The sequence below is a fragment of the Pituophis catenifer genome, unplaced genomic scaffold (assembly GCF_029215685.1).
Source record: "Pituophis catenifer annectens isolate HBS135680 unplaced genomic scaffold, rPitCat1.0.hap2 SCAF_5, whole genome shotgun sequence".
NCBI classification, from domain to species: Eukaryota; Metazoa; Chordata; class Lepidosauria; order Squamata; family Colubridae; genus Pituophis; species Pituophis catenifer.
In genome coordinates this window covers 53,059,624-53,082,483 of record NW_027256885.1, presented here as the reverse complement: position 1 = coordinate 53,082,483, position 22,860 = coordinate 53,059,624, and the positions used below count along the sequence as shown (strand labels likewise).

At 47.4% G+C, this 22,860-nt stretch overlaps 1 long non-coding RNA gene across 1 annotated transcript in view; it reads left to right on the top strand.

Annotated features, from left to right (window-relative positions):
- The first annotated feature begins 7,907 nt into the window (after positions 1-7,907).
- The window catches only part of LOC139317344 (uncharacterized), a 219,907-nt gene continuing 204,954 nt past the window's right edge, over positions 7,908-22,860 (top strand). Inside the window, exons 1-2 of the long non-coding RNA XR_011600451.1 lie at positions 7,908-8,030; positions 8,980-9,045. This is a non-coding gene — a long non-coding RNA (uncharacterized lncRNA). The remainder of the gene's footprint in view (positions 8,031-8,979; positions 9,046-22,860) is intronic.

Below are 22,860 nucleotides of genomic sequence, written 5' to 3'. Positions count from 1 at the left end.
CCCCCCCCCCCGGTTTGGTCAGATGTTTACGGTGGAACCGGGCACACAGCCATTCAGTGTTCATGTCACGGTCCCAGACCCAGGACGCTTCCGCTGGCGGGTACCCCTTCCATAGAACAAGGTACTGTAGATGGCAAATGCCTTCTCCTCCTATATGGCCCATTTTCATTCAGTCTCGTTCAATTTGCGGGAGGTATATACACATGGGTGCAAATGCCCCTCCTCGTTTGTTTGGAAGAGAACCGCCGCCACTGCCACGTCGCTGGCATCTACCTGCAATACGAACGGCTTGGTGGGATCCAGATGTTTCAGTATTGGCTCTCTTGCAAACAACGTCTTCAGGTGTTCAAATGCGTGTTGGCAAGCCATTGTCCATTGTACTGGTTGGCCTGGATGAGTTTTTTGGACTAAATGTTTCATTTGGAGAAGATCCATTAATGGGAGAGCTACATGAGCAAAGAATGGGATGAACTGGCAATAAAAAGCTCTGTAGCTGTTTTCGAGTTCTTGGGGCTTGCCAGTCCAGAACATCCTGTACCTTTGGGGGGTCCATCTCCACACCCTTTGGTGAAATGTGAAAACCCAAATAGTCCAACTGGGACTTATGAAATTTGCATTTCGATAATTTGATGTAAAGTTTTGCGGCTAGGAATTTGCTTAGGACCTGGCGCACTAGGGTGACTTGTTCTTCCAGCGTTTTTGTATAAAAGGGTATGTGGTATGTACCACCCCATTGTATAGATGTTCATACAGAACTTCATTAATAAGCCATTTTCCAAAGTTCTCTTTACTAGAATAGGCAAACTGGCACATCTGGGAAAACCCGAATGAAAAGCCCGGTTTTTCCTACAGTAAGTCAAAGCTCCCAAAACCATTCCCTTTTCCCCCCAGTCGGTCACATGCTCCAATCAACATATGCTCCATCTCGATCCAGCCTTCTGACCACTCCTTCTCCAGATGCTGGATCGCCCTGACCTTGACCGACAGGAAGAATGCTATTATGTTTACTAACAACCCCTCTCCTTAATCCCCCCTCCTAGTTTCCCACACACGAGAAGGTGGCAGCATTGGAGCTTCCGGCCTAATATGGCTTCCAAGGCTGACAGCTGAATGCCAAATGGGCCATTTGGCTGTGGCGGTGGGTGGGGCAGGCAGAGGGGAGGCTCCATGTGGGGTGGAGAGTAGAGTGAAGTGGAGAGTTGGGTGGGGTGGACTGGAGTGGCTTTGTTTTTACTTAGCAAGTTAGCAACAGAATAAAGCCAGGCATCCTTTAGAATTGGCCATAAATTCGAGATTGGTTTATTTGGGCAGGGTAGTTCTAAGGCAGCGATGGCTAACCTTTTTGCCATCACATGTCAGGAGGGGGGGCGGGGGGGTTGCGTGTGTGCCCACACCCATAATTCTATGCACATGCGCGTGTGACCCCCCCGCTCCCCCTGCTCCTGCCACGCGATGGCCCGGTAGGCCCATTTTTCTCTCTCACCTGGCTCCAGAGCCTCTCTAGGAGTCTGGGGAGGGTGAAAATGGCCTTCCCAACCCCACGGAGGCCAGAAACGGCCTGTATGCCAACTTCCGATGGGACACGTGCCCACACCCATAATTCTATGCGCCCCACCCTGGGACTAGAAGTTGGCAAATGGGCCGTTTTTGGCCTCCGGAGGATCTCCGGGGGGGTGGGGAAGGCCGTTTTCACCCTCCCCAGACTCCTAGAGAAGCTTTGGAGGCTGGGGACAGCAAAAAACGGGCCTTCCGGTCCCACCGTAAGTTGGAAAACGGGCCGTTTTCGGCCTCCGGAGGACCTCCAGGGGTGGGGGGGTGGAGAAGGCAGTTTTTGCCCTCCCCAGACTCCTAGAAAGGCTCTGGAGCCAGGTGAGAGAGAAAAACGGGCCTCCACCCAACCCCCCGAGGTCCTCTGGTGGCAGGAAACAACCTGTTTCCCTACTTCTGGTGGGCGAAGAAGGCCTGAGCACACTGGAGCTGAGCTCGCGTGCCCACTGATATGGCACGCGTGCCACAGGTTCGCCATCATGGTTGTAAGGTTTCTTATAAAGGAATGTCTCAGGTAGAGGGACAACCAGGGCAGAAATAAGATGGACTTCCTCCTCCTTCTATTCTTCTAATCCTTACAGTGTCTAATAGAAAGGAGCTTCCTAAGCAAGAAAAAATACCAAGTGAAACAGAAGTAATAGGGAAAATTTTAGAATGCGCTGAAATGGATAGGTTAACCAAAGAATTACAAGAAAGAGAAGAATCAGACTATTATAAAATATGGAATAATTGGTATAATTGGTTAAAAATCAGAAATATACAAAAAATATAGGGGAAATATTACCGATTTAAATATATATATATAATAAAAAATGTTATTAGATTAAGGAGAGGTGAAGGAATATATCATAAGTAGAATTGTAGAATGTCACTCTGAAAAAATGCTTAAGAAGAAATTACACTCTTTTTGTGTATATGTTGTATAAATGTTTGTTGTGTATATGTTACGTATGTCTTTTTTAATATTTATATTCAATAAAAACTACTTTAAAAAAAAAAGAAAAAAAGAAAGGAGCTTCCTAGCTCATAGCAGTTAGTAATACCAGAGTAGTTGCTTTGAATGGTATAAATATATAATCCAGTGCAAAAATTTATTGCAGTAACCATGATATTTATCAGGACCAAAGTCTGGGGAAGAATATTAAAGATCCTGTCAGGCCTGCCTCCATTCAAAACCCAAGAAAGAATACCCCCAACTCCATTGAGGTAGAGAAGAGGTACTTTTACTGAGTTTGAAATGATAGTGGCGAAAGCAAAGCAAGATCTGATTCCAGAGGTGTGAAAGTTACAGGTTGAAAGTTTCCCCAAATCCCTCCCCCCAGGGACCCAGGCTGAATGTCCAATCCACGTCCCGCATAATGTCATGTGAAGCTCATCTTCAGGTACTTTCGTCCATCTGGAGTTCTAGGACGGTTGGCCTTGACTGGGTGTAAACAGCTCCACTCAGCAGCACAGTAATTCTTGAGAGCAAACCTCCCTTTTAGTTCACATGGGCCTTCACCACACCAGCTTACTTCCCAAACCCAAATGCCATGCCTGTTAATTGTGTTCGAGGATCGTGCCCAATAACTCCATAGTCAGGTTCTTATTAAATCAATTACTTTTTATTAATTATACATCTTATCGTTACAGGTACAAGTCTGGAACTGAAGCAGGACCGCATGGCTGACCCTTAAGTACCCCCGGGGCGTGGCTAAGGTAAGGAGGGGTTATTGGGCTAGGGTGGACCTTGGGGGCTGGCTTGCCCAGCCCCCCTGCTTCTAGCTCTGGATCAGAGGCAAGGCATTTATCCATGACAAAACCCCCTCTAAATGCCTGGCCGAGATATTTTTGTGTGGTGTGTACCTGAGGTGTCCTTTTCAGGAGGACGCCTAATTTTGATGCGAGATACGTGTGCTGTTTATTTTGCAATGGCTTTGTTAGGATGTCTGCTGTTTGCTCTTCTGTGTCACAGTGTATAACCTTCACAAATCCTATGTTCGCGAACTGCCTAACGTGCTTGTACTTTATGTCGATATGCCTCGACCTTTGACCCACCGCTTCAGCCTTAGATATTTCCATGGCAGCTTTATTGTCCTCGTGCATGATGATGGGGTAGTTTGGCTCGGCCCATATGTCAGCGAGCAGGTCATCAAACCAGACCAGGTTGTTGGCGGCTTTGGACAAGCAGATATATTCGGCTTCCGTGGTGGATGTGGCTACCAAGTCTTGCTTGCCTGTATACCAATGAACTGGGCTGTTGTTTAGAAAGAATATGTAACCCGAAGTGCTCCTTCTGCACTTTACGTCCCCAGCCCAGTCAGCGTCAGCATAGCACGTGAGTGTGGGTGTTGTGGTGTTCTCGGGCTCTAATGACAGGCAAGCCTCGGAAGTTTGCTTTAGATACCTTAATACCCTTTTGATGGCCTCCCAGTGGTACACAGTGGGCTTACCCACATGTCTTGACAGCAAGTTAACTGGCAGAGCGATGTCTGGCCTGGTCCAGTTTGCAATGTATAGTAGGGAGCCTATGGTGGATCTGTATAATGTGTTGTCTTTGAACGCCTCAGCCTCATTATACATGTCCTTCAAGAAATCTGGTTGCATTGGCGTTTCACATCCCTTGGCGCTTGTCATGTTGCATTTATGTATTAGTTCCAAAATTTTATCCTTCTGTGACAGTTGAAAACCCTTGCTTGTTTTCGTGATCTGCACCCCCAAGTATTTGTTTACCTTGCCCAATACTTTTAGTGTAAAATGTTTTCCCAGCTCACTGGCGAAGTTATTACATTTGCTGGCTTGATCACCGATATACAATATATCGTCTACGTATATCAAAACATATTCGAGGGAGTTGTCTGATTTCTTGGTGAAGAAGCAGTTGTCGGCTGAAGTGGCTGAGAATCCCATGGATTTCAATGTCTTGGATAGGCACTCATACCAACGTTTCCCTGATTGTTTGAGTCCATACAAGCTTCGGTTTAAAATCCAGGTTTCTCCCTTTTTAGTGCTTTGGCTGGGTGGCGCTCTCACGTATATCTCTTTGTCGAGCTCAGCGTGCAGGTAAGCGGTTTGCACGTCGAATTGGTGCACTTCTAACCCTAGCAGTGATGCGATTACGAGTGCACACTTCACGCTCTCGGCCCTGACTGTGGGGGAGTACGTTTCCGTGTAGTCATCAGGGTATTTCTGGGCGAACCCCTGTGCCACCAGTCTTGCTTTGTAGAGCGCTTTGTTTCCCTCTAGTGTTTTAACCTTGTAGACCCACCTAGTGCCTATGGTTGTCTTTCCTGTTGGGACTTTAGAGGGAGTGTATACGTTTAGTTCCCTCAGGCTGTCCATTTCCCTTTCCATGGCTTGTTCCCATTTCTCTCTCTCCTTATCCGGTAACCCCAGTACGTCCTCATATGTGTTGGGGGTTAGTTGGTTAGTGTGTAGGGATAGTATGTAGTCCCCTAACCTTTCTGGCTTTTTGCCCCTGTTTGCCCTGACTGGTCTGTCAGGAGGTGTCTCTGTGTCATGCATGTACCTAGCTTCTCTCTCAGTGAGTGAGTCCACTTTAATGTGCGGGTGGTTTTCCTTCCATCCCTTCACTGGTATTTCCTGTCCCTTGGGTTTGTTCTTTCCCTGTTCAGTGCCCCTTCCTGCTTGGTGTTTTATCTCCCTTTGATCATCCCCTGGTCCGTCCTTGTTAAGGGACACCTCGTTGAGGTGTATTTTGGACCAGTTAGCGTTTTCGTGAAAAACAGCTGTTCGTGATATTACGAAATTGTTGCTGTTGTCTATGAACCTGTATCCCTTCGTCCCCGGTTCATAGCCCATGAACCTCAGCCTCCTGGATACCCTGTCCCCCTTACGCCTGAGTTGCTTGGGGATGTGCACATCTGCTGTGACCCCGAATATGTGTAAGTGTGACACCTGTGGTTTCCTTTGGTACATTAATTCGTATGGAGTTTTATTCAGTACGCTGGACCATAGTCTATTTAGGGTATAATTCGAATAAATGAGTGCTTCGGACCAGAAATGCTGCCCTAGGCCGGCATCATCCAGCGCGCACCTCATCATGGTCTGTAGCGTTCCGTTTTTTCGTTCTGCCACGCCATTTTGAAAGGCGGAAAACGGAGAAGTCGTGTAATGGACCATCCCGCGTGCTTTCAGCCATCGCGAGAAATCGCTTGATAAGAATTCAGACCCCCGGTCTGTCATTATTTGCCTGATTTTGGTGTTGTGCTGTGTCTCCACCCTCGCATAGAATTCCTTAAATTTTTGGAATACCTCATTTTTGTGTTTTAGGGTGTACACGAAGCCATAGCGGCTGAAGTCATCCACTATGGTCAGGAAGTACCTTTTCCTGTACTTGATGGAGGGCCTTAGTGGCCCCACTAGGTCCATGTGTACAAGTTGAAAGATCGAATTAGTTGTGCGTACTGACTTCTTGGGTCTTGGTTTGGTTTTTAATTTGGAGCCCTTACAAATAGAACACTCGAGATAGTTCTCACAATCCTTTATTTTTATACCTTCAGAGCATTCCAACATTTTCTGCACTACGGGAAAACTAATGTGTCCTAGTTTTCTGTGTAACAGGTGGGCACAGTTGTCATGCATCGGTTTTCCTATCGCTGGTTTCTCCTTCCTGGGTGCCCCCTGTTCACTGGGTTCATCGGTGGTGTGTGTGTGCTTAACCCCCTCTACTTCCCTACTTGCGTTGTCTGTGCTATTGGGTCTAACCCCTCGGTGATTGTTTACTTCTGGCTGTTTGTCCTTGGTTGGGTGGAAGAATGGTAGTTCCCCACTGACTACTACTTTCCCTATCCTTTTACCCCCTCTGGTTACCTGTGCCTTTCCCTCTTTGAAAGTCACCTCGACATTGTTATCCTTGCTCAGTTTTAGGGTGGCAAGGATATTATATGGTATATTTGGCACTAGGAGTACTCCCTGTACCACACCTATTCCTGGCACGTATGCGTTACCTTTGCCTGTTACTTGTACGTTATTCTGGTTAGCCACTTTCACTACAAAGCTTTCTCCTGTAAAAGAGGTTAGTAGATTGCGGTCATGTGTGGTGTGGTTTGTGGCTCCTGAGTCTAGTAGCCATGTGCCTTCCTCCTTGTCTTGGCCTATGTGTCGCACTTGATCCCCTATGCCATACAGTGATCCAGTGTGGCTCTCCCTGGAACTGTCCCTGTGGTCTCTCCTGTCCCTAGGGCTAGGGGAATCCCTACACCTGTGTCTGACCTCTGGTGAGTGTCCGCTAGTATGTCTTGCCCTTTGCTCTGGCCTATCTCTTCTATGTATCCTGTCTCCTGTATTTTTGGGACAGTCCCTTTTGTAATGGTTTCTTGACCCACATATATAACACTCTGTGTTGCTGTGACTCCTGCCCTGTGGCTCAACCTTTCTGCTGGGCCTTTGCTCCCTGCGGCTTAGGGAGCGGTCCTTTCTGATGCAATCCTCTGATATTAGTTTGCTTGTTAGTAAGTCCAGAGAGAGCCTCCCTGTCCCTAGGTTGTCTATCTGCGTAATGAAGGTGTCCCAACTGGGGTCTAGGGAATTTACTATGATGCTTATCATGGTCCTCTCGCTTATGACCTCCCCCCTTTGTGTCAGCTGGGCCCTAGTATTATTTAGGGATAGTAAATGCTCGCTCATGGGTGTCCCTGCCTTGAGTTTGGTGGCATAAAATTCCCTGGACAGCCTGGTGGTGCTGGCAACGCTTTGGCAGTAAAACAATTTGTGCATTCTCTGTATTATTTCTAACGCAGTCAGGTGGTGGCTAATACTGGGGTAAATGCTGGGGGTAATGCTGGCAATGACAATACAGTAAGCTTTGTGATGGATGCAATCTAATTCAAAAGTCCAGGGTTTTTCTGGGGGGTCTGTAACCATAGATAATAGGTCTTCCTTAAGCAGGGTGGCCTGGAGCTGTTGATTCCAGTCCAGGAAATTCTCCCCATCTAGCCTCAGTTTGGGAAAGTCACTGGGCAAAGTCCCTGAATTGTAAGTTAAATTACTCACATTATGTCGCTGTCCATGGTTTCTCACGTAAGGATACTCGCAATAAGGCAGAGGAACGACTGTGGCAAGTCTGAACTGACTTGTCTCTATGTGTCTGCGTCGGTGTAGCTCTATGTCCTGTTCCGTTTCTCTTACAGGGGCGTGCTGCGCATGCGTGAGGTTCATTTCTCCCCAGTCGCCGTGGAGTGAGGAGCTCGTCCATGCTGCTCCCGGGTGAAGGCCCCAATCTTCCGGATGGGCCTTCAGTTCCTCTCCGGTTGGCCTTGCCTGCTCGGGATCGTCGCGGATCGTCGCCTGGAGCCTCGGGAAGCGGTGAGGATCGCCGGTGGACGCTGGGAGTCCCGTTGGGGCCGCGAATGGTCCCGGGTGGCCCGGTCTCGTGCGGATGCCGCCTGTGGGTGTCGGGCCGAGCCCCCTGCCCGCCGATGGGCGTCCCCTGCCTGTGGATGGCCTCGCGGTCCACGGATCTGGTCCCGGTCGTCGGTCCGGTGAGTAGTCCCATCGCCCTTGGTGTCCCATTTTTGTGGGTAGGTTCTTTAGGGGCTCTGGGTGGTCCTGGGTCCACGCGATGGTGGCTGCCTTCCCAGGGTGGGCGTCGGTGCCGGCCCTCGTCGCGCTGGGGTCCCTTTTGCTTTTTGGCCTGGCACCGGGGTGTACGGTCGGTATTTTCATCTTGTCCCCTAGGGCCGCGGCGATTAGTTCGATGGCTTTATTGACCTCGGGCTCGGTAGGCGAGTCTGTAGGTTTGGATTTTGGGCTTTTGTGTTTTTTGTGGTATTTTTGGTCGGTAGTTTTTGAGTAGGCCCCGATTCCCGCCATGGGATTTAAATCTCGGGAGTCTATTGGTGGATGGTCGGCCATCTTTGATGACGCCGTCTCCCAAGATGGCCACCGTGAAAAGGGCGCGAAGTCTCCTTCGGCCTTTGCGGTAGGTTTTTGGTGGGGGAAATCTTCCCTTACCGGGTCTCCTTCGCTGTAATCGGATTCGTCCTCATCTTCCTCACTCGCTGCTTCGCAGCCTTTGATCAGGCTTCGGAGTTCCGCGATGAGGTCGTTGTTGCTTTGCGACGAATCTATCAGCTCGAGGAGTTTTCCTTTTAGGTCGTGCATCTCTTCCTTTGAGGTTTCGTGTTTCGTCCACCCCTCGTTGCTCCTGGCTGGGGTGGATGGGTGGTGGAGTAGGCCGCTCGTCTCGGGTGCCTCTCCTTGCGTGGTTTCGGGTTGGGCAGGTCGTTCTGCCATCTTCTTGGTGAATGCTCTGGTATTCACCCTGTCTGTTGTGGTTCCTTGCATGCTGTGGAGTATCAGGATTGGGCTATCGAACCATCCTCTGCTACCATATTGTTAATTGTGTTCGAGGATCGTGCCCAATAACTCCATAGTCAGGTTCTTATTAAATCAATTACTTTTTATTAATTATACATCTTATTGTTACAGGTACAAGTCTGGAACTGAAGCAGGACCGCATGGCTGACCCTTAAGTACCCCCGGGGCGTGGCTAAGGTAAGGAGGGGTTATTGGGCTAGGGTGGACCTTGGGGGCTGGCTTGCCCAGCCCCCCTGCTTCTAGCTCTGGATCAGAGGCAAGGCATTTATCCATGACAATGCCCCCCCCTCCCTGTTACTATTGCAGCGGATAGCAAGCATGCATCAAAGGAAAAACCCATGCTGGAGATCCAGCTGACAGATCCCTTGCCTGGGGTCTCCATCTAAATCAATAATCCATGTACCTGTCATTTGCTTTAAAAAAAATATGTGTAGTTACTAATGCAAAATCCCAAAAGGTTTCTTTTTATTAAGTATTGGAAAAGTCAGCTGTAGTTTCATGAAATTAGGTGGACTTAATTATAATTTCACTACAGTAATCAAGGAAATTCCTCTTATGGTTCATTAAAAATCAGCCGCATTTTTAAAATCTTTTAACAACACTGATCTCCAGATGAATAGAAATTTTAATCAGTTCTGTTCACTGAAATTCTCATACCTTGGGTGATTCTTGTTTAAGAAACTGGAATACATACTGTATATTTTGTGGTTGAATTCTTGTTTATTCACAGTGTTATAGTGGTGCCTTTGACAAAACCTTTTCAGAAACCACAACTGATTTTTCCACTCCACTCCTCTCCCCACTCCACTCATAACTCTCCTCTCCACTCTCCACCCCACCCCACGGGGAGCCTGCCATGCCCACCACCACAGCCGAATGAGCCGTTCGGCCTTTGGGCCAGAGCCAAGGTGTGGGGTGTCAAAATGGGAAGCCCCTGGCTGCCGCATACTCTGTGAGAATAGAGATGGTGTGCTTTTCATCTGAGTTTAAGGTGTAGCATGTAAACCCAGTCATTGATATATTTTTATTTTTATTTTTATTTTTTTACTTTTCTTTTTCATCTCATATGCTGGGGGATTCACATTGTATAGTAAACTCTAAACCAGTTGCTGTGTTCATACAATATGTTGGGTCACAAACTACCCTATTTTTCTATGAACCCAGCCACCATGCTTTCTTTATACTGACTTCTCTTTGTGGTCTGTTATTCTCTTTATTTTTTCCCTTCTCTCTCTTTCACATCCAAATCTTTCTCTACCCCTGTTCCAGTAAATAAAAAAAAGGAATTGGTATCAGGTATCCGATTAGGAAAGACTCTCTAAGGCCATGATGGCGATCCTATGGCACGTGTGCCACAGGTGGTACATGTAGCCCTATCAGTGGGCACGTGAGCTCAGCTCCGGAGCGCATGTGTGCGCCGGCCAGCTGATTTTCGGGCCTTCTGGGCCCACCAGAAGTAGGGAAACAGGTTGTTTCCTGCCTCCGGGGGGTGGTGGGGAAGGCCCGTTTTTCTCTCTCACCTGGCTCTAGAGCTTTTGTAGGAGTCTGGGGAGGGCGAAAACGGCCTTCCCCACCCCCCCAGAGGCCCTCCATAGGCCAGAAATGGCCCGTTTGCCAACTTACGGTGGGACCGGAAGGCCCGTTTTTTGCTGTCCCCAGCCTCCAAAGCCTCTCTAGGAGTCTGGGGAGGGTGAAAACAGCCTTCCCCACCCCCCTGGAGGTCCTCCGGAGGCCGAAAACAGCCCGTTTGCCAACTTACAGTGGGACCGGAAGGCCCGTTTTTTGCTGTCCCCAGCCTCCAAAGCCTCTCTAGGAGTCTGGGGAGGGTGAAAACGACCTTCCCCACCCCCCTGGAGGTCCTCCGGAGGCCGAAAATGGCCCATTTGCCAACTTCCAGTCCCAGGGTGGGGCGCATAGAATTATGGGTGTGGGCACGTGTGCGTGCCCCCCTCCCCCCTTCCTGGCACGCAGTGGCAAAAAGGTTAGCCATCACTGCTCTAAGGTTTACATCAGTGGCTTTCACTTGGCAGTTCCTAAGCCCCATGATAGCAGTGACATGATAGCAATGTTCCAATATTTGAAGGGCTCCTACAAAGATGAGGGAGTCAGACTATTTTCCAAAGCACCCAAAGGCAAGACGAAACACAATGGATGGAAACTAACCAAGGAGAGAAGCAACCGAGAACTAAGAAATTTCCTAACAGTGAGACCAATCAACCAATGGAACAGCTTGCCTTCAGAAGTTGTGGGTGCTCCATCACTGGAGGCTTTCAAAAAGAGACTGAACAACCATTTATCTGAAATGATATAGTCTCCTGCTCGAGCAAGGGGTTGGACTATAAGACCTTCATGGTCCCTTCCAACTCTATTATTAGCATTCTTTTTTTTTTAATTTGTGCATTTTCCTTTAACATACATAAGTGCTTAGTAAACAGTGTACTGTCTGGGTCAATTTAGTTATAATAATAGTAATAATATTATTTACTTGCATATAGTGATGTTCTTCCAACTTCTAATTTCTAGCTCTATTATCTAACCATTGGTAAAACAAATCCCATGTTAAAAAATATTCTGTATCTTCTTTATCCTTTATCTTTAATGTTAACCTACCCATTTCTGCACAATCTAATATTTTTAAAATTATATTTTCATCTGTAGGAGTTTCCTCATTTTTCCAGTATTGCGCAAATAACAATTCTTGCTGCCATCAAAACATGTAGTATTAAATATATGTTCCCTTTGTCATATTTTTCTGGTAATATACCTAACAAAAATATTTCTGGCTTTAAATCTATATGTTGCTTTATCATTTTCTCTAACCATGTATGTATTTTCGTCCAATTTTTTTTTATTTTTTTTTTTTGCCTTTGGGCATATCCACCACATATGATAGTATGAACCTGGTATTTGATTGCATTTCCAACATTTGGCGGACATGTCTTTAAACATCTTTGCTAGTCTTGCTGGTGGCAAATGCCACCTGTAAAACATTTTATACAGGTTTTCCTTGTAGGTAGTTGCCATTGTCAATTTATAATTTCTATCCCAAAGTTTTTGCCATTTATCTAATTCTATAGTATATCCAAAGTTTTTTGCCCATACTATCATTGTTTCTTTCACTTGTTCATCTTCCATTTTTAAGACTTAATAAATAGCTATATATTTTCTTTATTAATTTTTCATCTGTTGCTAGTAGTATCCGATCAAGTGTTATGGGTGCTTTATAGAAACCATATGTCTTTGCATCTTTCTCGTATCTCAACTGTATTTGCAAATGTGGCCACCATGCTAGGTCCACCCCTTGGTTTTGTAATTCCTGTTTACTTTTAAGTTCCCCTTTCTCATTCAGAATATCTTTATATGTTACAATTTTTTCCAAGTTTACAACATTCAGATGTATCAGTGCTTCCATTGTGGAAAGCCAGACTGGTATTTCCATGTAATTTTTTGCTTTAACTTGATCTGTCCCCGTCCACACACACACACAAACACAGCCAGCCGAGGGTTAAGGAAGCACTTGGCACACACCCAGGTCTTTATCTCCAACTTGGCAGCGATATACACACCGTCTGCCAAGTGCTTTTATTTCCACAGAAACAGAAAGATAATATACTCAGCGTACAAGAGTCCAACAGAAAATAATATTCCTCTCCGCAGTTTCGGACGATGCTTTAGTGACTATCCAAGGTTTATTTTTGTTCGTCACAGGGATCACTGGCCACCACCCTCTATTATATAGTCTCGGGGGTGTGGTCCAGTGACTCAGTTCTAATCCCTAGCACGCCTCCTGAGCTGCTGCAATCGTTTATCACGCCTTCGGTGGCGTGCGTCCAGGAATGATGTCTCTCCTTCACTCTCATCCGAGACACCTGTTTCCCGGCTAATCTCCTCTCCCTCGGCCGGCACCTGAGACAGTGCCAGAGGGGAGGGGCCTGGAGAGGGAGGCCTGGCTGACTCCTCTTCCTCATGCTTGGAGCTTTCTTCCTCCGATGGGATAGGCTCAGAGGGCGGGGCCACAACATAACTTTTTCCCATAGTACGAGTAGAGCATTCCTTACATAGTGTCTTTGAAAATGTCTATGTATTTTATTCTTTTCATACCACAGAAATGCATGCCATCCCAATTGAAGATCATGTCCCTCCAGCAATAACAGTCTTCTATTTCTGAGATTTATCCATTGTTTCACCCAAGTTAATGCAGAAGCCTGGTAATAAAGCTCCCAATCCAGCAGCCCAAAGCCCCCATTGTTTTTTTATTCTTGCAGCATTTTCAATCTTATTCTTGCTCTTTTTCCTTGCCAAACATATTTCAAAATTATTTTATTTAATTCATCAAAGTATTTTTTCTCTAGTTTTATAGGAATCGTTTGAAATAAAAAGAGTAGCTTTGGCAGGATATTCATTTTTATACTTGCTATTCTTCCTACCATTGACAGCTGTAGGTTTTTCCCAATTCTCCAAGTCCAATTTAATTTGTTGCATTAACCTTATATAGTTATCTTCTTTAATTGTTGCGCATCTGGCTGTTAAGTAACTTCCCAAGTATTTTACTTTCTTAAATACCTGAAGGTCTACCTTCTTTGTCAATTCATTTTTCTGTTTGTCTGTAAGGTTTTTAGCTAATATTTTGGTTTTTTCTTTGTTTATTCTCAATCCTGCAACTGCTCTATATTCCTCTATTTTTTCCATTAGCTTGGGGCCAGTTTCCAATGGTTCTTCTAAAATAAATACCAGGTCATCTGCAAATGCTTGTAGTTTATATTTTTCTCTTTTTATTTCCATACTGTCAGGTGTGCCTCCTTTCAATACTCAAGAAAGAAAAACCCCAACTCCATTTTCATAGAGAAAGGTACTTTTACTGAGTATGAACTGAATGCAACCAAAGAAAAGCAAGGTCTGAGGCAATAGGCGCGAAAATCACATATAGAAAGCATCCTTAAAACCCTCCCCCCAATCGTCCAGTCAGGATTATCCAATCCACATCCCCCCAGGGGTCATGTGGGGTGCAGCTTCCGATGGTGCCATCCTCCTGGTATGCCACGACGGTTGACCTTGAGTGGTTATCAGCGCTCTTCCCAGCTGCAGAGAAAATGCTGAGGAAAACTTTCTCCCCTTTTCTCCACCAGCTCACTTCCCCCCTCCCAGACATCCAAACAGCTCCCCCCGTTACAATGGCAGCCGAGCAAGCAAGCAAGCAATAAAAAGGTGGAGGCTGACATTCAGCCCTCCTGCAGAAGAGACATTATTCCTACAAGAAAAACAGAATAAGGGAAAATAGATAATTACATAACCAGGAACATGAGTACAGCTCCAAGATTAAGGTTTATCAGGATATTTGGAATAAAATAATTGCAACTGCTTCGGAGCCCTAACATCTCGCTTATTTACCCATTCAGACTGAGCTAAAGGGACATGTTTCCAGGCCACCAAGTACTGCACCTTACTGCGATGTTTCCTCGAATCCAATATTTCTTTGACTTCAAAATGCTGTTCCCCTTCAATGAGTATGGGGACAGGAGGAGGTTCTTGGTCCAGACCCAAAGGGGACGAATGCTCTGGTTTCAGCAAACTAACATGAAACACCAGATGAATCCTTTGCAAGGTTTTAGGCAGCTCTAATTGCATCGTAACTGGGTTAACTATGCGTACAATAGGGAAAGGACCCATGTATTTGGGCCCAAGTTTTTTTGACTTTTGGGTAGTTTGCAAGTACTTGGTGGAAAGGAAAACCCTATCTCCTACCTTATAATCCCTACCCTGAAGTCTTTTCTTATCAGCTTGAACTTTATGAGCTTGGTGAGCCTCGTCCAGGGCCTTATGTGTTACGGACCAAGTACCACGTAGCTGTTCAATCCATTCAGCCAAAGAAGGTATCTGTGGGTTTTCCTGAGGTAACTCCAGGATGGGCACAAAGTCTTGGCCGGAGGCTACCTTAAAGGGGGTAAACCCAGTACTGCTGTGTATAGAGTTGTTATAGGCAACCTCTGCAAACAGCAACAAGTCTGCCCAGTTATCTTGCTGATAATTTATATAACATCTAAGGTATTGTTCCAACACAGAGCTAGTTCTTTCACAAGCCCCATTGGTCTGAGGGTGGTGGGTGGAGCTTAACCCCTGGGCGGAGCCTAACAACCCCAGGAACTCCTTCCAAAAGTGGGAGGTGAACTGGACCCCTCTGTCTGAGATTATTCGCTCTGGAGCCCCGTGTAGTCTGTACACATGTTGGACAAACAATTTAGCCAGACTTTTAGCCGAAGGGATCTTGGGACATGGGATAAAATGCACTTGTTTAGAAAACAAATCATTAATCACCCAAATGACTGTATTCCCTCCACTTTCGGGCAACTCAACCACAAAATCCATGGAGATCTCCTTCCTTGGGGCTCCCGGCCTGGCTACACTCTGAAGCAACCCAGGTGGTTTCCCAGGAGGCTTCTTTGCTGAAGCACATATGGGGCAGCTTGCCACGTAGGCTTCTATGTCTTTCTTCAGTGCCGGCCACCAGAATTGTTGTTTAACTAAATGTAATGTCTTCACGAAGCCAAAATGCCCAGCGATTTTAGCATCATGGGCGTATTGTAATACTGTCCCCCTCAGGCTGGCGGGGACATAACAGTTTGGCTCCCACCCAGGCGAGACCCTCCCGAAGTGTACACTCATTGGAGTGGGCTAAAAACCACTTGTCAGTTTTTAGTGCTTCTTTCAACTGCTTGCTCAAGTCGCCGGACAAGGTTAGATCTACTTTTTCCTGGGCTCTGGTAACCACTGGTGCCGCCAGCTGTTTCGAGGGGATAACCGGACGAATTACTTCCTCTTGAACGCAATTGTATTGAGGCAGTCTCAAGAGGGCATCTGCCATAAAGTTCTTTCCTCCAGGAAGGTAGCGCAGGGAGAAATTAAATCGGTTAAAGTGTTGGGCCCAGCGGACTTGCTTAGGCGACAGTTTTCGTGGCGTTTTTAAAGCCTCTAATTTTTTGTGATCAGTCCACACTTCAAAGGGGTGCTTTGCCCCTTGCAGGAAATGCCTCCACGTTAACAGCACCCAATGAACAGCAAAAGCCTCCTTTTCCCAGATGGCCCACCTCCTCTCGGTCTCCGATAATTTCCGAGAGGTATAGGTGCAGGGTTGCAAATTCCCCTCGGCATTTGCTTGGAGTAACACCGCCCCAACGGCCACATCGCTGGCGTCGGCCTGAACAACAAACGGGGCTTCCATGTCAGGATGTTTAAGGACCAGTTCGGCAGCAAACAGTCGTTTCAGTTTCTCAAAAGCTGCCTGACAGTCCATAGTCCACTCGAGAGGCCGAGAGGGTTTTGGCCTCTCCTCTCCTTTTGTTTTCAGAAGGTTAGAAATTGGTAAGGCAATTTTTGCGAACGAGGGGATGAACTGTCGATAGAAATTAGCAAAACCCAGGAAACTTTGTAGTTGTTTGCAGGTGCGTGGGGGAGCCCATTCCAACACGGCCCAGACCTTTTCTGGATCCATTTCTATCCCCTCATGCGAAATGCGGTACCCCAGATAGTCAATTTTAGTCTGGTGGAATTTGCATTTTGATAGCTTAGCATACAGCTCAGCAGCTCTAAGTTTTTTCAGGACGGCTCTCACCAGTTTTACGTGGTCGTCCATGGTCTCGGTGTAAATAAGAATGTCATCAAGGTAGACCAGCACCCCCTTGTAAAGGTGTTCGTGCAGTACTTCATTGATCAGTTGCATGAACACTGTAGGGGCTCTTTGCAGTCCGAAAGGGAGCACCCTAAACTGGAAACATCCCAGCGGGCAGTTGAAGGCAGTTTTCCATTCATCACCTTCTTTAATCCGAACTCTATAATACGCCTCCCGCAAGTCCAGCTTAGTAAAAATTTTTCCTTTGCCCAGGTGGGCTAGCATGTCCTTCATGAGGGGCAGGGGGTAGATGTTTTCTACGCAGATTGCGTCCAGGTTCCGATAGTCAACCACCAGGCGATAAGACCCATCCTCCTTCTCCCAGAATAGCACCGGGGCGGGAAAGAAGGACCCAAACGATGTCCATCGTCCATCATCCAATCCAAAGGTCTCCCAAAGGTCAGGTGGAATCACGTCTGGCAACGTCATCCATCAGGAATGTAATGACGGTTGGTCTGACGGCTCCTTTGGAGAATTGGTTTCGTTTCTTGAAAAGACTCCTCCTGCGTCCTTCCCCCCCCTTCGCCCCTCTAAATGTTTCCCCCCCCCCCCCCGTTTCTTATGGCAGCTGAAGCAGTCAAAGCGGAGGCTGACATTCGGCCCCCTCTGCAGAAGAGACGTTAGTCCTAGAATAGAAGGAAGAAAGGGAAAGAGAAAACAAAATATATACAGGAATTAAGGTTTATCTGGGTATTTGGTATAGAATTGCTGTACTTTCTTTGGGGCCTGGACATCCCGTTTATTCACCCATTCAGCTTGAGACAAAGGGAAATGTTTCCAGGCCACCAGATATTGCACTTTACCATGGTGTTTCCTAGAGTCTAAGATTTCCTTAACTTCAAAATGTTGCTCCCCCTCTATGAGTATGGGAACTGGAGGGGAGCTTTGGTTCGGCCTTAGCGGAGACGAGTGTTCAGGTTTTAACAAACTAACATGAAATACAGGGTGTATACGTCTCAACGTTTTTGGCAACTCTAATTCAACTGTTACTGGATTAATCAATCTAATCACATGAAATGGACCCACATACTTGGGACCAAGCTTTTTTGACTTTTGGGAAGTCTGTAAGTACTTAGTAGAGAGGTAGACTTTATCACCCACTTTATAGACGTGTGCTGGGGACCTTTTCTTATCGGCCTGCGCCTTATGGGCTCGGTGTGCCTCATCTAATGCTTTTTGAGTTACTGCCCAAGTGCTCTTTAATTGTTCAATCCAGTCCACCAAGGATGGGTTCTGGGGGTCATCTTGTGGTAGCTCGGGGATCGGTACGAAATCTTGGCCCGATGCAACCTTAAATGGAGTGAACCCGGTGCTACTGTGTATGGAATTATTATATGCCACTTCTGCAAATGGCAATAAGTCCACCCGATTGTCTTGCTGGTAATTTACGTAACATCTCAGGTATTGTTCTAAAACCTCATTGGTCCTTTCACACGCCCCATTTGTTTGAGGGTGGTGACTGGAACTTAGTCCCTGGGCGGAGCCTATCAACTTCAAAAACTCCTTCCAGAAGCTGGAAGTAAACTGTACACCCCTGTCCGAGATTATTCTTTTTGGAGCTCCATGTAGTCGGTAAATCTGACGAATAAACAGTTTTGCAAGGGTTTTTGCTGAAGGGATCTTTGAACAAGGGATGAAATGCACTTGTTTGGAAAACAAATCCGTCACCACCCAAATGACAGTGCACCCTTCACTCTCTGGTAGGTCCACAATAAAATCCATGGATATTTCCTTCCACGGGGCATTCGGTCTAGCCACACTCTGAAGTAATCCAGGTGGCTTCCCTGGAGGTCTTTTAGCCGAGGCACACACTGGACAGCTAGCCACATATGCCTCTATGTCCTTCTTGAGTGCAGGCCACCAAAACTGTCTCTTAACAAGATGTAGAGTTTTAACAAATGCAAAGTGTCCTGCTGCCTTGGCGTCATGGGCATATTGCAATACTGTTACTCTTAACTTGACCGGAACATACAATTTCGCCCCAATCCAAGCTAATCCATCACGGAGTGTACACTCATTTGAGTGGTTCTTAAACCACTCGCCAGTTTCCAGAGCTTCTCGTAATTTTTGAAGCAAATCTCCCGAGAGTTCTGGCTCGGCTTTTGCCTGTGCTCTGGTAGTAACTGGTACTGCCAATTGTGTCGAAGGGATAATAGGCTGAACCACTTCCTTTTTGATGCTGTTGTACTGAGGCAATCTGGAAAGTGCATCTGCTATGAAGTTCTTCCCACCAGGAAGGTAGCGTAGAGTGAAATTGAAACAATTGAAATGTTGGGCCCAACAAGCTTGCTTTGGGGACAATTTACGTGGTGTTTTTAATGCCTCCAAATTTTTGTGATCAGTCCAAACTTCGAAAGGGTGCTTCGCTCCTTCTAAAAATTGTCTCCATGTTAACAGCGCCCACCTCACTGCGAAAGCCTCCTTCTCCCATATGGCCCATCTCCTCTCCGTTTCTGATAGTTTACGGGACGTGTAGGCACAAGGTTGTAGTTCTCCTTCTGCACTCTTTTGCAAGAGTATTGCTCCCACAGCTACGTCGCTCGCGTCAGCCTGTACTACAAAAGGCTGTTCCATGTCTGGGTGTTTGAGTACTGGTTCAGCCGCAAACAGCCGTTTCAATTTTTCGAATGCGGCTTGACACTCCATAGTCCATTCAAGTGGTTTCGAGGTTCTGGGTTCTACTTCACCTTTTGTTTTTAGAAGATCTGTAATTGGCAGTGCGATTTTTGCAAACGAGGGGATAAACTGTCTATAAAAGTTAACAAACCCCAAGAAACTCTGTAGTTGTTTGCGGGTGCGTGGCGTGGCCCATTCCAATACTGCTCAGACCTTCTCAGGGTCCATCTCTATTCCCTCATGCGATATTCGATATCCAAGATAGTCGATTTTGTCTTGGTGGAATTCACATTTAGAAAGTTTGGCATATAGTTCAGCAGCCCTGAGTTTTTTCAGGACAGTTCGCACCAATTTCACATGGTCGGCCATGTTCTCAGAATAGATAAGAATGTCATCCAAGTAGACCAGCACCCCCTTATACAGGTGCTCATGCAATACTTTGTTGATCAATTGCATGAATACAGCAGAGGCTCCCTGTAAGCCAAAAGGGAGCACTCTGAACTGGAAACATCCCAGTGGGCAATTAAATGCTGTTTTCCATTCATCCCCCTCTTTAATTCTCACTCGGTAGTATGCCTCTCTTAAATCGAGTTTGGTGAAGACTTTTCCCTTCCCTAACTGGGTTAACATGTCCTTCATGAGTGGGAGGGGGTACACATTTTCCACGCAAATGGCATTGATATTTCTATAATTGACCACCAAATGAAAGGAGCCATCTTTCTTTTCGCGGAACTTCACTGGCGCTGCCACCTTAGGCTTGGCTCATTCGATGAACCCCCGTTCAAGATTTTTGTCAATAAAATTTCACAATTCCCCTAATTCTCGAGGGGTCATGGGGTAGATTTTTGGTTTGGGAAGCTTCACCCCGGGGAGTATTTCAATGGTGCAGTCGGTAGCCCGGTGGGGAGGCAGCGCGTCCGAGGCCTTTTCGCTAAAAACTTCCCAGAGATCCCAATACTCCTATGGAATCTTCTCCTGCCCCTCAATATGGTCTATGGCCACTTCCGCTCTTTCTGGTTTTATATCGTCCTTCAGGGGTGAGCCTTCCCTCTCTGAAATCGGTTTTGCAGTGCGGATGCGCAGGACCCCCGTCTTCCAATTTACCCGTGGGTTCCATTTACGAAGCCAGGGCAGTCCAAGTATGAGGGGTCTCTCCATGCCAGGGGCCACAATAAATCTGAGATTCTCTACATGATCTCCCAACTGCAATTCAAGGGGTTCGGTCAAAAAACTGGCTGGGCCCCCTCCTGCAATCGATCTGTCTAACTGACAGAACGCAATGGGTCTTTTTAACGTTTTTAGTCTCAGTCCCATTTCCTCCACCACCTTGGGGCTAATTATGCACCTGGTGCACCCCGAGTCTAACAGGGCTAATATTTGGGCACGGGTCCCTGTGGATGGCACCCTTACTTCTACGGGGATGAGCAGGGGGTCTTCCATGTGACTCACCCGATCATCAGTGTCGGAATCAGAGTCCGTCTCGCTGTCGTCGCCATTGGTCGGAGTTCCCAGCTCACCCTGGTTTCGGGGAGCGAACTCAACGACTTCTCCTTTCAGGGCAGTGCCACGGGTCTTGGCGGATATTTTGTCGCCCTTCTTGGCCCCGGAGCCAGTAGCTTTTGGCAGTGGCTTGGAGAAGCATTCAGCAGCCCGGTGTCCTTCCTTCCCACATTTGAAACAGGTGAAGGGCTTTGATTTGGGTTTGAATTCGGCCCTTCCCCCAGTCATTTTTGGTGCTCCTTTACGGTGGAAAGAAGATGACTGGTCCCCTGTACACCCTCCTCGGAGTCGGCTTCGGGCCAGTTCGATCTCCACATCCTCAGCTACTATGTACCAACTCTGCAAGTCTTCAGGAGGCCCCATACTTCTACAGTCTCGGTATATCTCTTCATTCAGCCCATCTTTGAAGCTCTCCAACAGAGCCATTTCTGACCACCCTGTCATATAGGGTGCCAGCTCGCGAAACTCTTGGATATACTCTGCCACAGGCCTTCGGCCCTGCTGGATGTCCTTCATCCTGAGTCTCGCCTTTCGTTCAGCTAAGTGGTCTTTAAACCGCCTCCTAAGGGCCCCCATGAACTGGTGGTAATTTCTCAGTAAGGGGGAGTTATTATTGTGGAGGACCACCATCCATTCAGCTGCTAATCCCTCTAAGGAGTTCGTTACACTTCTCACTCGGGCGGCATCTGATACGTAGTCTTCCCCCCAGTCCTGCATGTGGTTCCACACTTGGGTCAGGAAAAACCCCAAGGTCTTCGGATTTCCATCATATTTCCCAGGTAGGGGGGGAATTTTTGGCTTTTTACGTCTGCGGGGGGGGGGGGGGGCTGCAAGGCTGGTGGTCCCTGGCCGGCTGCATCCCTCCCTTGAGCTGCCGAAGCCTGGGATGTTCCTTCCTCAGCTTCTTCCTCTCCCCCACAGGCTGTCTCTTCTGGCTCCCCCCTGGGGCCTTCTCCTCCCTTCTCCACAGGGAACCCAAAAGACTCACGGCTTTCCCGGCTTTTCTTGCTCTCTTCCACCTCACAGAGAAGTTGCAAGGCTTGTGCCAGCATGAAGCTTTCCTTTTGTTCCTGCAGCCAGACTGCCTCTTTCTTACGAGGTCGGGAGCTGGTTACTCCCCGGGGGGTCCCCCCCCAGTCTGGCAATCTTCCTACTCCTTTCGACCATCTGGCTTCTTCAGAGTCCAGCCGGAGTTTTTCCAACCATTCCGCATTCTCTCTCTCCGCTTGGAGGGCGGCTGCTGTGGAACCCTCTGCCCCCATCTGGTCTCCGTCACTCTCTTGATCTGACATAATTTGGATTTACAGTCCCCTCGGTTTTTGTCCGGGATGACTGGAGTGAGTTCCAGCTTATTGTCAGGTATGCTTCCTTCAAAATCCAGGAAAGAATGACCCAAACTCCATTTTTATAGAGATTAGTACTTTTACTGAAAATGAAGCGATCGCAACCCAGGTAAAGCTGGAACTAAGCAAAACGCGCGAAATTGCATCTAGAAAGCATCTCCCCCCCCTTGTCCATCGTCCATCATCCAATCCAAAGGTCTCCCAAAGGTCAGGTGGAATCACGTCTGGCAACATCATCCATCAGGAATGTAATGACGGTTGGTCTGACGGCTCCTTTGGAGAATTAGTTTCGTTACTTGAAAAGACTCCTCCTGAGTCCTTCCCCCCCTCGCCCCTCTAACTGTTCCCCCCCCATTTCTTATGGCAGCTGAAGCAGTCAAAGCGGAGACTGACAGTACTTTTAGTTCTACTGGGATGGTCATGGGTCCCCCATTCTGACTTACCAGGAGGTCCTCGTCGGAATCGGTTTCGGTTTCGCTGTCGGCGAGGGTCGGAGTTCCCAACTCACCCTGGTTCAGGGGAGCGAACTCAACAACTTCTACCCCTTTTAGGTCGGCTTCGTGGGATTTCACGGGCGTTTTGTCAGCTCTCTTCCCTCCACTAGGGGTTGCCTTGGGTCCAGGCTTAGAGAAACATTCAGCCGCTCGGTGCCCCTCCTTTCCACATCTGAAACACGTGGAGGATTTGGCCTTGGAGCCTGCTGGTCCCACTGCAGCCTTTGGAGCCGCCTTGTGGAATGAGGAGGGTGGTTGGCTTCAGGTGCGCCCACCGCGGAAACGATCTCTGGCCAAGTCGATCTCCATGTCAGCGGCCAGCACGTACCAACTCTGCAGATCCCTAGGGGCCCCTCGGGAGCAGCAATCCTTGTAG